The sequence below is a fragment of the Adiantum capillus-veneris genome, chromosome 6 (genome assembly GCF_014529385.1).
Source record: "Adiantum capillus-veneris isolate H3 chromosome 6, ASM1452938v2, whole genome shotgun sequence".
Classification (NCBI taxonomy): domain Eukaryota; kingdom Viridiplantae; phylum Streptophyta; class Polypodiopsida; order Polypodiales; family Pteridaceae; genus Adiantum; species Adiantum capillus-veneris.
The window spans coordinates 128,142,807-128,157,152 of record NC_140936.1 but is presented as its reverse complement, the minus strand read 5'-3'; the positions used below and the strand labels follow the sequence as shown (position 1 = coordinate 128,157,152).

The 14,346-nt window shown below is 40.3% G+C and overlaps 1 pseudogene; it reads right to left on the bottom strand.

The window, feature by feature from the left end:
- Positions 1-6,914: 6,914 nt before the first annotated feature.
- LOC147456257 (uncharacterized) lies at positions 6,915-13,363 on the bottom strand (annotated as a pseudogene).
- Between the last annotated feature and the right edge of the window lie 983 nt (positions 13,364-14,346).

The window sequence follows — 14,346 nt, the reverse complement described above, 5'->3', positions numbered from 1 at the left end:
ATAATGAGCCTACATCACCAAACTACAGAAAACTCTTGATTCAATATTGGGCACCTTGCGCGAGAAAAAGTGGGATGACAGATACTCAAGCTTACAGTAATTGTTGGAAGGGTTATTGGGCTATCAACTATAAGGACCCACAAGTGTGGGAAACTATAGATGCAATTGTTTGGTCCTGGAGACCCAACAAAGAAGGACCATTTTCTAGAATAAAGATTCCAGAAAGACATGCTCTAAAAGCCAAAGAAGGCCTCACTCGTGCACATCAGCCACACTTGGATCAAAGTTCAGATATGGTATCAAATGTCGAGTAGAATTATGTGGAGCTTCTATTGTGACTATACTAGTCAATTTGTAAACAAAATCTTTTTTGTATCTTCCTTTGTTTTATGTAATTTATAGTTATTATTCAAATCCATGTGTTGTACATCCTCTTGACTTTTGGTGTTTATCAACACCACAATCCTATGAGATTTTCACTTTATTTACTAGCCACACACCTCAATTTTTCCCACTTTAAGTGGAAAATTCCCAAATTACATGAATTCGGTCGATTTGGAGATTCCCATAATGTGAGATTTTTACCAAAATACCTAATATGGTCTTACACTGCTTTACGTGCATTATGTAGATCTTACTAGAAGCCTATCAATTCTAGAGGATCTATGACTCACATTGTGCCAAATTATGTACTCTCTTGGACCATGGATTTTGAAGCAAGCTTGTCAAACTATTTAGTTTTGTGTGGCATTTCTAAACTGTGAAAATATTTTTCTTTTTGCCTTTCCAGATATTTTGCCCTAGATTACCGTTTTGATTCACAAGTACCATCTATCATTCACACTAGATACCATCTATCATTCAAGTATCTAGGGATAGGGCCATCTAATCAAAGTTTGTAATAGATGAACAAGTGACAAAATCACGAGGCCTGCCACTTTAAAATAAAAGGAAAGTGGGAAGAAGAATGTGTATTACAAATTTGAGTAGTCCGGAAGTGTAGTCGATAGATATGCATGTTGTGAGGAGAGTGAGCATGTGTTGCAAAAGAGGGTTTGTTTTATGGGAAGACCAGGGTGGAAATGCTTTGTATTGTATGAAGTAGGAAAAGAAATGCAAAGAACGCTTTTTGAGGGAGTTACAACTAATCTTGACGGGTGGGAGGAGGGGGGGAGGGCAGGTCAAGGTGGGAGGGAAAATTCATTTTGGGAGTAGAAGATGTATTGAGGAAATTAGTATCTTGTGCCTACGCGGCTGAAGATAGGGGAGGGTTCTTAAGCCAAATGTGATCAAGTTTTGAGTTGTACATGGTCGTAATGTCGTGGATTTTTTGTTCATAGTGATGCTTGTGCAATTGCTTCTCTATTTTCTGGTATTGTTCATTTGTTGGGTCGATGTGGATGTTGAAGTCTCCAATAATGATGCTCGTTCTTGTGCTTGTGGAGGAGTCAATCAAACTATTGAGAAGGACTATCAATGAAGTTGTGGAAGCTTTTGGTGATTTGTAGACACAAAGTATATGCAATTCATGGTTGTTTTTGAAGGATAGGACGGTTTCTATGATTTCGATGCAAGAGGACGAAGTTGTCTTTACATATTGCAACGCAATGTGTGTTTTTTAGTAGATTCACATTCCAAATGTATTGTAGTGGTGCATGTGATTGAATTTAGGAGCAAGAAGATTGGAGGCAAGTTTCTGTTTTGTTTCTTCAAAGCAAAGAATGTCAAATGTTGTAAAATTGGGATCTCTTTTGATGTGGTCAATGTATTTCTGAATGGAAACAACGTTGAGTGATTGGACAATATGATATGTTTCGGTTAGGGAAATGGAAAAGGTCTTAAGTATTCCCATTTGGCCTCTGTTTCAAGTCTTTGAAGTTCTGCAAGCACGGTAGCGTCGATTCTTATTTGTGTTGGAGCTACTGGATTAAGAATTTATAGATTTGTAGGATCTTTGACATGAGATAGAGATGTGTATATCAATCCATGGGTATTGATAGCCCTTGGATCAAATGCAACAGCAAGCATTGTTAGGCCTTGTGATCTGTGGATGGTTCTTGCATTCGCGTCTTGGATGGGGAGTTGTGTTCTTGTTATGGTATTCAAAGCATTTTTCCCGAGTCCCTGGAATTCTTTTGATGTCTGGAAAATTGGTGTCCATAGGGGGTTGATGAAGTCGTCAAAAAATTGTGAATTTTCTTCCTGTTGTTTTATTCCTTTTTTTGAATCAAAGAACTCATTCCATGCAATATGGGAGCTTTCTATACTTTGCACAAGTCTAAGAGTTCCATCTGCACCATTTACAAGACCGTCACTAGTGTTGATGTTACCACTGCAAACTTCCACGATCATTCCTACTTTCAGTTCAAGAATCGAGGCCAATCCTGCAGTTGACTGCGCGTCATTTGGAACCATAAGGGTCTTCGAGCATGCTTTGTGGCGAGTGTCTTTTGCATGTATGGTATATGCTTGTGTGTCGAGGCTCTCAAAAACAAGATGGTTATGTTGATTTTTTTTGAGTTGTTGGTAAAAAACAAATGCGGTGTTGTGATCTTGTCAAAAATTTTGTTGCTATGGTTGGTGTTAATGAGGTCCACATCTGTATTTGTGTGTTTTTCCTTCCTTATTCTGTTGAGGATTGCAATGAATTCTTTGTTTTCTTGGCACATTGTTTTCTTTAGCTCGTAGCATTTTACATGAGTATGCCAAAAGGATGGTGCGAGTAAGTCAAGTGCATTTTGTGTGTCGCTAAATATCCATCGGTCTTGAATTGGGCTTGCTTGACAAAGATCTCCACAGAAGATAACATCCAAACCACCAAATGGTTCTATGTGGTTATCCTTGATTGCACCGAGTCTTGTGTCTATAACATTTAAAAGTCTATTCCCAATTAAGGAGGCTTCATCGAAGACAACAAGCTTCAAGTTCTTGTACAACTTTGAGAGCTCAACCAAGATTTTTGAGGATATATTTGTGCCCATGTGTGTCATAAGAGGCAATCGCAATGCAGAGTGTATTGTACTGCCACCAACATTGAATGCTGCTTTTCCTATTTATGCCATCAGTAATGTGGTTGGAAGCTCAACATCACCCTCGATAGATAGGTTGTAGTGGCGTGTCAAACCCCAAACTACAGCTCTCAGTGCAAAGGTTTTTCCTATCCCTCCACCTCCAGTGAGGAAGAGGTGAATGCATTGGGCTGGTTGCAGATGTTTTTGAATCATTATGTCATCATAGAGGGCTCGTTATTCTATGTTCAAGCTTGTAACAAGTGAGTAGTATTCGTCATTTGGCATTGCCAGGTTTGTAAAGAATGGCAAAGATCTTATTGCGTTTTTTGTAGGCCGAAGATCAACACCCAATTCATATTTAAAAACCTCTCTGTGGTGGGAGGAGGAGGACGTATTTGAACTTACCTTTGATGTGCTTGGGGCATGCAGTTCTAGATTCATAAATTTTTGTTGGTTTTGAGCTATGGCAGTATTGTTGGTGTTAAATCAGTCACAGCACGACTTGCAGTTTGTTTCGAACGTGCTCTCATCACCAACGAATGGAAGAAACAAGAGGCAAAGCTCATGGTAGTGGCGTTCTGCATCTCTCTCAAGACTAAAGTTGGCATACCTAATGATTTGTGGTTTTTTGGATTTTTGCAAGCGTCCACAAATAGTTTGGAATTCACTAGCATACTCAGTCAAACATAAATTTGCCAAATTTGGTGGACTCTTTGTGTATTTTGTGACAAGGCCATCGAAGAAAATTTTTGTGTCCTTGGGATGCAAATTATCCAGCATCGCTCTACGCTTCTATAACAATGTCCTTTGAGCACTAAAGTCTGCATTGATGAAAACAATTTGTCTACTTCCACTATGCAAAGGCAAGGACAAATCTATGTATGTAGCTTGTTGTGATGTCATTTCTTGAGTGTTGATTAAGGCACTCCCAAATTTTCTCAAGCTCTCAAGGGTTGGAAGGTTGCTCTTTTTACAATTGTTCAAGATGTTCTTGGTTGCTTTGTTTGATGAAGTATCATTTTTTGTCATATACGAAGTGCAATATGCAGCAACACCATGACCATTGAAAATGAATTGAATGTCAATGTTTCCATCCCACAAAGCACATAATTGCTTATTAAAATTGTTTGTATAGATATCCTTTGGTTTTCTCTTTAAGATCAAAGTGGGTTCAGTAATTGTTACAGAAATTGAGTCCATGTGAAGATTCTCATACATGCCAACCATAGCTAGCCAAGCATCGAATGAAATGTCAGCGTCATGAGGCAAGGCAAGCATTTTCTCATCAATGTGGTTCTTCTTTTCAATAAGGAACTTTTTCCTGGATTCAGTCATAGCAAGAGTAGGCAAAATGATTGTTTTTCTTGATGGTGGCCGCGGGAAGCCAAATCTACACAAAGAATTGCATTTTTTGCATGTTTTGTGATGAGAATGCATTTGAATAGATGCAAGCATTTCTTTTAGTTCATCTTTGCTCGTGCTCATATACAAGTCAACAAACTTTATTATTTCGTCGGCTGGTGCACTGCAAAATTCAGGTGCGTCCTTAATCCAAACCAATCCATGATCATGTTGACTACCTCTATGTTGAAATTCAGTGACAAAAAAGTAGTCCATGCCACTACTTCACCAAGCAAGTGTTTGTTGCGCTTTAGCTCTTTTTTCATTTCTTTGAATCTATGCACATAGTATCTTGCAGTTGTAAGAGGGTCTGACCGCACCAATGCTCAAACATAACTGATTGAATTTGAGTACTCAACCTCCACGATTTGGGGATTTAAGGCAGACAAGCAATTTTTGAGGGGTTTCCATCTTTGTTCAGCACATGAAAAGTAAGGAAAAATGTGGGCTGACCCAATTGCCAAATCATTGCAAAAACATTACGTTTAAGTTTTTCCTTATAATCAACAGATGTTCTCACCGTCTCAAAGTCATGATAGCCAAGTTGAGATGAAAGCAATTGCTCTTTATTAGTTGTAGATTGCACATCTTTTGCTTGAAGTTCACGACCTTGAAGTTTCCCTTTTCGAAGTTGAACCCATATAGAGCCCAAGACTTTTGCCATTACAATTTTCATTGTTTTAAAGAAAATGTTTTTAATATCAGAAGCAAAGTGCCTATCTTCATTTTTCAATTCCTATTGCACCACTTTTTGATAACTTTGTTTTGCCAACAAAAAATATTTCCTTGTATGGCCAAAAAATAGTGTTGGGAATGACAACTCTTTGCAATTCTCGTCATCAAAAATGCTTAAAGGACTAAATCCTTCACAAGGGGTGACACTACTCACATGTGCATTATGGTCCACCACTTGATTGGGTGTGTAAACATTGTGCAACAAAGTGTCACAAGGATCCATCGAGTCATAAACATCATTTTCACCAACACATGTTATAGGGTCTGCCTTAAGTACAAATACATCAACCCATGAGTCATTGATTGTTGTCCCATGTTGAATATATAAAGGTGTTTTCACAAGGTCATTCGATGCTTTCATAACACATGCGGGACACACAACACCACTGAGGAAAGCATGATGATGCTCAAGATTTTGCTTAATCTCTACGAGCATTGTAGCTTGGTCGTCTGCAAAATGTGGCAACATATTTTCGACTTTAGACAAGTTGGGCATGACATTTACTACACTTCCTCGCAACCCAAGTTGGCCTTCAAATGTAAGCTCTCTTATTTGAGCAAAAGGTGTTCGTAGAGACACAAGCCGACGCTCTAGGAGATTTAGTTGGTGCACACTTTGAATTTTTGAGTCGAATGTCATTAACCCATGCATGCAAAAGAGTGGCTTGATGTTCTTCTGTAACGCTGTTTTGCAAGTCTTGCAGACTTGAAGATCAACATGCGAGCCAATATTTGACAAGTTTTTAAACCTTGCTAGACATGTCAACTCATTAGATGAAAGAGATCGCATGCTCGAGCAAAAAACCAAAGAACCACAACAACCACAAGAGAAAGAAGGTGTGTCTTGTATAGCTTTTGCAAATCGTGAAGAGTGTGAATGAGAAGTGTGGGAAGTGTGAGTAATGTTTTGTTTTTTCCAAATACTATATATTTTTGATTGAATTTGCTTCTTTGTATAGGAAGCCCCGTGCAAGGCTTGGAAGCTCGCAGTAATTTCAAGTCCGTTTGCACACGGACTCTCTCGAATTGGAGCTAGCAAAACACTTGTTGCTTGTTCTGTCCACACGCATCCCACATATTTCACACGTTTCAAAGAGAGAGGAACCCAAAGACATTTTCCTTTTGTTTGCAACATAACTATTTCATGCATTTGTGAAGAGGAATGAACACCCACATCACCATATTTACCAATCCAACCAAGTGCATGGATAAGATCTTTGAAGTGGATCGTGTTTCCAAGAGAGAATGCATAATTTTTTTGAGTAAAAAAACACTTACATTTGTGTTAATATGCTACGGAGAAACCCAAACAAAAATGGTATCAATATCATTAGCCAAAATATTTTGCATAATCAACTCCAAAATTCTATCTTCCATTGCATCTTTACACAAACTTAACCCAAAAAGATACAATACTTCTTTCACAAACATCATCATTGCCAGGAAGATGAGACAAAAATTCCATGTCAAGGGAAATCTTTTGCCTATTTTCACTCAATATGTTAGGGACAAAAGCCATCACCTAAAAAATATGTATTTTATCCTCTAAAACTTCGATTTAGTTAGGGAAATGGATAAAGGAAGAGTACCAGGAAGAAGCTTTTGGCTGTTAGATTACTAAGACATAGCAGTAGTGAATAGTTCGAATCCTTGGAGATTTTCAAGTGATGAAAGGGCACCAGGATCATGCGCTTTTGAAGTCACTCAAGAATCCTCGCTTGTCTATCTCAAAAGTGCCAACTTTCTTTAAACCTGGCAAAGAAGCTTTTAAATCCAGAAGATTGGTTCATACAGGTGCATGAATGGTTTTGCAAGACCAGGCACAACATCCACAATTCCGCCTTGTAGATTGAGAGTGACAGGATCTCCTCCTTGAGCAATTAGCTTTTCTTGCAATGCAGGGGTCTTAAATATTGTGGAAAGCTTTCCACATGTGTAGCAAAATGGATTCAAGACTTCACGACTCACATTCGTTCGTTTGCAAGTCTCACATGCATATTGAATTTCAAGGCTATTGAGGTTGACTATTTCTAATGTGCCAAAGATCTAGAAAAACCTTAACATCACTTAGCATAAAAAAGACAGCAACAAAAATTAACAAGAATAGTCTACTACCTTCTTTCCAAATCTTGAATTAGATACTTGTTGAGATAGATGCTGTCGAAAGAGCGATTCTAAGCTAGGAGGCAATGGCAATAAGATAGTAGCATCTACAATGGACAAAGTGTTTTTTTGTTGCTTGAACACGTTGATATTATGTGCCACACACGAGTAGTATCCAAGGTCGTTGATCACATTCACAATGTTCTGGTAATCTACACGCCTAGAAGGCACAAACAACAACTACAAGAGGTAAAATAGGAGCCATTAGCAATGAGTGGAAGACAAAAAGATAGTGAAGTTGATGTGAAGAAGACTCACACTTGCTCTATCAATAATTGGAGGCCCGTCAGCTATTGTAAAGCGACAATTAAAAGTCCCATCACTTTTAGTGGTAGTCTCTACTTTCACCACCATTGTGAAGGCGACTCTCGAGATAAATTGAGCCAAGACTGATGTGGGCGCAGCCAATAGCTCTCTAATCCTATGCTCATGATAGAGAACCAAAGAATAGTCGAAATGGTTGTCTTCACCAATAATGTTGTGGCATCTGCATGCAAGCTCCATGAGCTAGTCCCTCCATCCCTCCCAACCTTTTTCTTCAAAGAAGCTCCTTCTAAACGAACATAATCACCCACTTCAAAGAGATCCACAAAATTTGAAATGTAAATTTCAATACCACAAAAGCTATAGTGTGTTTAGATTCTTTATCTAGCAAATCTGCCCTAAGGAAGCGACCATAGCCACCCTTTTGAATTTTGTAAGTGCCATACCACGACAACACCTTCCCCTCTATAGCAAACCAAGAAGTGGTATTCTCTGACAATTCAGATATAAGCAATGGTTTTAAAGAAGGCACCAAAGCTAATTGGGAGTTAAAACTCTCGATATTAGGAAAATCTTCAATAGAAAAATCTGTGTTCGCTGTGGTACAGAAAGCGTTATCTTCATGCAAAGCTCTATTTGCTTTACCTATCCAAGAAAAGGACAAGTCAAACCATTTTTTTGCATGCCACCTTAATGCAACACAGAAAGATTGGTAAGTCACAATTACCTCGAACAAGTCTCAACACTTTCTTCAAAGAAGATGCAGGAGTTTTACGTAACTTGGGACAGGGAGACAACTTATTTTGACGCGCAGTGACTGGATGTGTTTCAATATGAGGTGACACACAATCATCACTTAGCTTAGAGCAAGAATGGTGAACATTCTTGCCATGGAGATTATTAGATGCATCTTCCTCAAAATCAAAGATCACAACATTTGCATTCACTAATCACTCGAGGTATCCAATAATCTCATGCTCGACAAACAAGATACTCTTTAATAAGTTGAGAAAGACAAACCGGCCATGTTGTGATCCATGGTTGCGAAGCGATAATGGAGCGAGTGAAAGTGAACACCCTGGGCCTTGACTCAGCAGCAAGAGGAAACAAGGTCACATATGCAGCAAGAAAAAGCATCAACTAGAGGTATAGCAGGTTTAACCTGACAAGAAGGATTTATATAGATAAGTACCAAGATGGTGGAGAAGAGAGAGAGAGAGAGAGAGAGAGAGAGAGAGAGAAGCATGAATCAAAGAGAGCAGAGAGATAGAGAGAGAAAAGTATCTTTTAGAGAGGTAAGTGTGAGTCAAAGAGAGACAACAACTATAGAGAGAGGAAAAGTGTCAAAAGACACTATGGGAGAGGAGGAGAGATAAACTTCAAGACAAAATTTACAAAAATTAAACAAAGTCTGTCTTGCCTATCATGATTTTCAACCAAATAAAATCTCACTTTTACAAACATATCCAACACTCGAAATGTTAAGACCCTTTCATTGCTATGATTCCACTATACCACCTTTTCTATTAAATCAGAACAAATAAATAGCTACTCTTAATCAAGCTATATCTAATTATGACCCATTCAACACATTAAATGATCGACAATGAACTCTAACCGGTCCTTAATTCATGTTAACCCTCGTGGTTCACGGACACCCTATCGCCTACGGCGGACACCATAACTGTATTATTTATTTAAGTAGAGTCAGGCACCGGGCTTGTCGGTCCAAAAGGGGAAGGTAGAGTGATCGCCGATGAGAGGCGCACTCTAACACGAACATGCTAGGGTTAGTTGGCTAAGCATGGGCGCCCAAGTGTGAATGGGGTGAGCTCACATAAAAGCCAATTAAACCTAAAATTGAGTCATTCTCTCATTGTGCAATAGAAGCTGCTCTTGCTCCATCTCCACCTTCTCCTTCACCATCTCCTTGTGTGTGTGTGTGTGTGTGAGAGAGAGAGAGAGTGTGTGAGAGTGTGTGTGCGATCGAGCGTTGCGGCGGCACGACGGCGGCGAGGCGGTTGAGCGCGGCGTAGCGGCGTCTCCCTCTTCTTCTCGGCGTGGGAATCCTTCATTTGCAACTACGCAAGAAGGTGAGTGACACACCGTTCTTCCTTGTGAGCTTGTCTGTTGTATGACTGTGTGCTAGGAGCCTTTGTGGCTCGCACACGGCGCGTAGCAAGTCCCTAGGCTTGACAATTCACTCAAAATATTTAATGATTAAGATCGCAGTTTCCTTTAATCATTATAATCACAATGAATCTTTCAAGCACAATGAATAATCAGCAGACTCAAGGCCGGAGTGAATTTTGCCAAGATGTCAAACTCCATCTTAATGCATGGATTCATCTGTGCCAATGAGTTGAAAGACTACTTGCACTCTTGTGGTGTGTAGATTACTTGCACTTTTGTTTTGAAAGATTACTTGCACTCTTGTGGTGTGTAGTCCAGCTGGACTCAGTGTACTAGAGTACAGGACCATGTGCCATTGTCTGCATGGAATGAAAATTCAGGTTCAAGGGAAAATTCCTACTGCATCCAGCCCGTTACTCCTTTTAAGGTCTGAGGGGCCTCAACACCATGGATGATGTTGTCGTTACCACCCACCCCAAAATGATGCGTGCTCACTGCTTGGCCAGGGAAACGCTAGGTAGCTCTTGTGTCAGTAGGACTCAGGCCTCAGGTAGAAGAAGACGATGATGCAGAAGGTGATTTTGCAACCCTCGATGCAACTTCAACCAGTAAACCAGGAGCACCGCCATCAACACTAGTCCCCCTCTTAGCAGCGGATAGATATACTTGAAGGCTGAGAGAGAGAGAGAGAGAGAGTGTGAGTGCTTAGCGGCTCAATGTGTTTGCCTGTGCGAGCATTTGGACAGCTTCACCAAGCACAACACTCGATGTGTGTGTGTGTGCACGCGCAAAACGCTCCCTCTCCCTTGGGCTCTCACAAAATCATGACACCATTGTGATCTTAAAGCACACATGAATATTCACTCGTATACAATCGCACCAAATCCATGACGTGTAGAAAATCCATGACGGGCAACAGGAAAAAAAAATTCTCTCTCTCCCTCAGGCAGGCGCAAACCAAAGCTTGTTAGACTCCAAAAAAACCCCATCACGGGCAGCGGATCCTTGCTTTAGTGGCAAAAAAATAAACTCTCTTGCTCTCTCAGGCACGCACAGACCCAAGCTTCACATCTGTTGGCTGCAGCGACAAGAAAATAAACGCTTTCTCTCGCTTGCTGTCTCAGGCACACACAACCAAAAGCTTCGCACAGACCAAACCCATCATGGACAGCAGATCTTGGCTGTGGGGGCAAGAAAATAAACGCCTTCTAAGAAAGGACAGCCTAAGCAGCACAAGCAGAGGTCCAAAAACCCCATCCTGTCAGCAGGTAACGTTGATGGCGGCTACTTGAGTGCCTCACGCATCACAGCATATAATCATATGCTCAGCCAAACCTTCTCTCTACCGAGTAGGAGTACCTACAAGGGCAGAATGGAGAAGAGAAAAGACACACCACTCATTGAACCACTCAAAACCTTGAGGCTACTTGAGTGCCTCATGCATCACAGCATATAATCATATGCTCAGCCAAACCTTCTCTCTGCCGAGTAGGAGTACCTACAAGGGCAGAATGAAGAGGAGAAAAGACACACCACTCATGGAACCACTCAAAACCTTTGAAGGAAAATGAAGGCATTCGTAGACCCTAAAAAACAGAGCTTGGAAATAAAACCAAGACCCAACCATGTGGCCCAACTCTCTCCTTTCTTTAATCTCCACTAGGCTTACCACTTAGGATTCCACTTTCATCCTATCATTAAAGCAAACCCATCTCCATAGCCTTTGCCTTTGGCATGCCAAAAAGGCATATAAAACATCTGAAAGCATGATCGGGGGCTTTTCTCCAACTGTGAAATTAAAAACCAATAGTATAGCATTTAGAATCCCATTCTATATATAGTACTAGGAATGTAGTATCAATCCGACGTTGCATCTTGCCAATAAGAATTCCATATATTCAAGAAAAGTCAATTCAAAAGATCATGAACTAGCAAGAATATACGCCAAAAGTTTCAGTGAGGGGAAATCTAAACCTATAACCAAGTAGCATCTAAAGTACCATGGTCTCTTTATTTGTGTCATACCATAACGGTTACCAAGTTGTGTTAGTCTTAATAGAATAGCACAATTATTATCTTATGACCAATGCCTTACATAGCTAAGTCCATATAGATCAAATATTCAGGATGAGTGGTTAGTTTCACAAAATTTAGCGAGTTGTCTCGTCAATATCACCTACTTCTAGACACTACTAGATAACATAAAGGAAAAGGATTTCTAGTAGTTTTATTGATTCAAAACATACAACAGGGAAGACCATGACCTCTCCAGCTATGCCATAAAAAAGATGAATAAATTATTGCAATATTTCTTACTGCTTTGTACAAAGACATGTACATCTCATTCATGATTTACCAACAATCGCCAATAGGGAGGATGAGATTTATAACCATTGTCCAATCGTTCATCAACATGCACTTCTCTAAATTGCCTATGGTGTTTTACCATATTCAAATTTTTTTATAAGAGCGCCACTCATCGAGCTCCCACACTTACTCATCTAGTTATCTCTATAGCATTAACAAGTGGAACATTCTCCATCGCTAACTCACACTACACATGGGCACCATTGTCACTTTTTATAGCTGATGGTTAAAGATGCACTTGCTTTGTACATGAACTTTATAGACAAGAAAATACTAAATAAAGTTGTCCAAGGGCATGTATACTATATATAATTGAGCTCAAAATTTTCAAGGAAGGAGAGGGCATCCATATGTCACTCTCTCCTTTGTGTCACTCTCTCCTTTGTTTCAAGAACCTTAAGAAACATTTGGTTTGAAATGTAAAAGTGAAGAGTAAGTATCAGAAGTCATTTGGGTTTGAAATGTAAAAGTGAAGGGTAAGTAGCAAGTATTGTGAAGGTAGAAAATGAAAAGACTTAATTTTGACTTCTCAGTTTTGTCAAAAAGTTACAATACTTAGTACTATATAAATATTATGTTATTTAAACCCTTTAGCAAGGCCATGGAATTTCATTCCCGCCTTCAATTTTAAAGGGTGATTAGTTTTGTTTTCGTAAAGGATGGCTTGACTTGGCAGCTTGGAAAGATAACGAGTAGCGAGATGTGCCATGCATCAAAAAGTTGGTACGCCTTGAAAGTGCACGTGTGTGTGTGTGTGTGTGTGTGAGAGAGAGAGAGAGAGAGAGAGAGAGAGAGAGAGATGTGGTACATTGCATGTTTGAGAGAGAGAGAGAGATCAGGTTTTATTTTCTACGACACCGTCGTGTGTGTCGCAGGTCTGAGAGAGAGAGAGAGAGAGAGAGAGAGAGAGAGAGAGAGACGCCTTTGTTGCAGCTATGCGTGTGTGTGTGTGTGTGTGTGTGTGTGTGTGTGTGTGTGTGTGAGAGAGAGAGAGAGAGAGAGAGAGAGAGAGAGAGAGAGAGAGGGCCAATCCCATTCAGTCCTGCTGAGAAGCGTGTGTCTATTTTTTTTTGAAAGAGAGAGAGAGAGTGCCATTGATTGGCCTTGGTGCTTGACAGAGAATTGCACCCCCCAGCCCCTCCCCCACCCACCCAAACTCGATCATGAACACAACCCACCACTTACTTCATGTACAACTTCTCAAAATTTGCCGCAACAGGCCTCAAGTAGTCTCCTGGATCAACACCGCTGGCTACCAACAAACAGCCGATCCGCCATGAGCCCCACATTCTTATACAACCTCAATCCTCTGCTGTCTAGGACATCAAGACTCTGGATCCAATACATGTCCCACTTGCCACAAGCACTTGCTGAGCCACCTACTCCTCTACCGCTTCCTCTTCGCCACCCTTGATCCTGACAAGCTCCATTTTTGCCTAGTTGTGGCCCTCCACACCATGAGAGAGAGAAAGAGAGAGAGAGAGAGAGAGAGAGAGAGAGAGAGAGAGAGAGACATCCATCTCCACACTTTCTTTGTCTTTTTTTGGCCAGTTAGCAGATACTACAATGGTGAGAGCTCCAATGTGACCATCCAAGTTTTTTAGCTTTCCCAAGTTTTCACATCTCGAACTCTTGACCTAAGCAAGGAAAAAAGGGGTTTTGCAACGGGACAGGTGGCATTGCCTGCTGCTACAATGCTCACGACAATGGTCGTGTAAGGCGGGTCTTCGATTTAGTGTTTGAGAAAAATTTGTCTCAGCTTAATATCATGTCGTTTTCAATTTCAAAAATGCCGGTTGAGGGCAAGGGGAAAAAGAGAAATTCTGCCCCAAAATAGAGAAAAATAGTGTAAAAACATGCAAAATAAGCCTAATCTTCTAAATTTCCTCTTGAAAAATTAAAGGAAAGCAATTTTGTATGTTTGAAAAAATGATTTTTCCAAAACACTGATGTGATTGCATTGGAGGATGATCATTGTCAGTCGAGAGTATCGACCTTGGTCTTGGAGTTAGCAATCCTTTGCTCATTTGGATCCTCCTTGGTGTTGCACACCTATTGTAGGCCCTTTGCCTCCCCCTAGAAATGATGACTCCGGTCTCTTATGGTAGGGCTACCTCCATGCACGTGCCTCCATTGAGGGACTGCCTCCATGTCATTTTGCTTACATTAGAGCCTGATCACTTTGGAATGGCTAAATAGCCTTCCAGCTTTGTTTGCAAGTCAAGAAAATCAATGGCTTCAAAGATAAAAGCTTGATTTGACTGAGTGATGA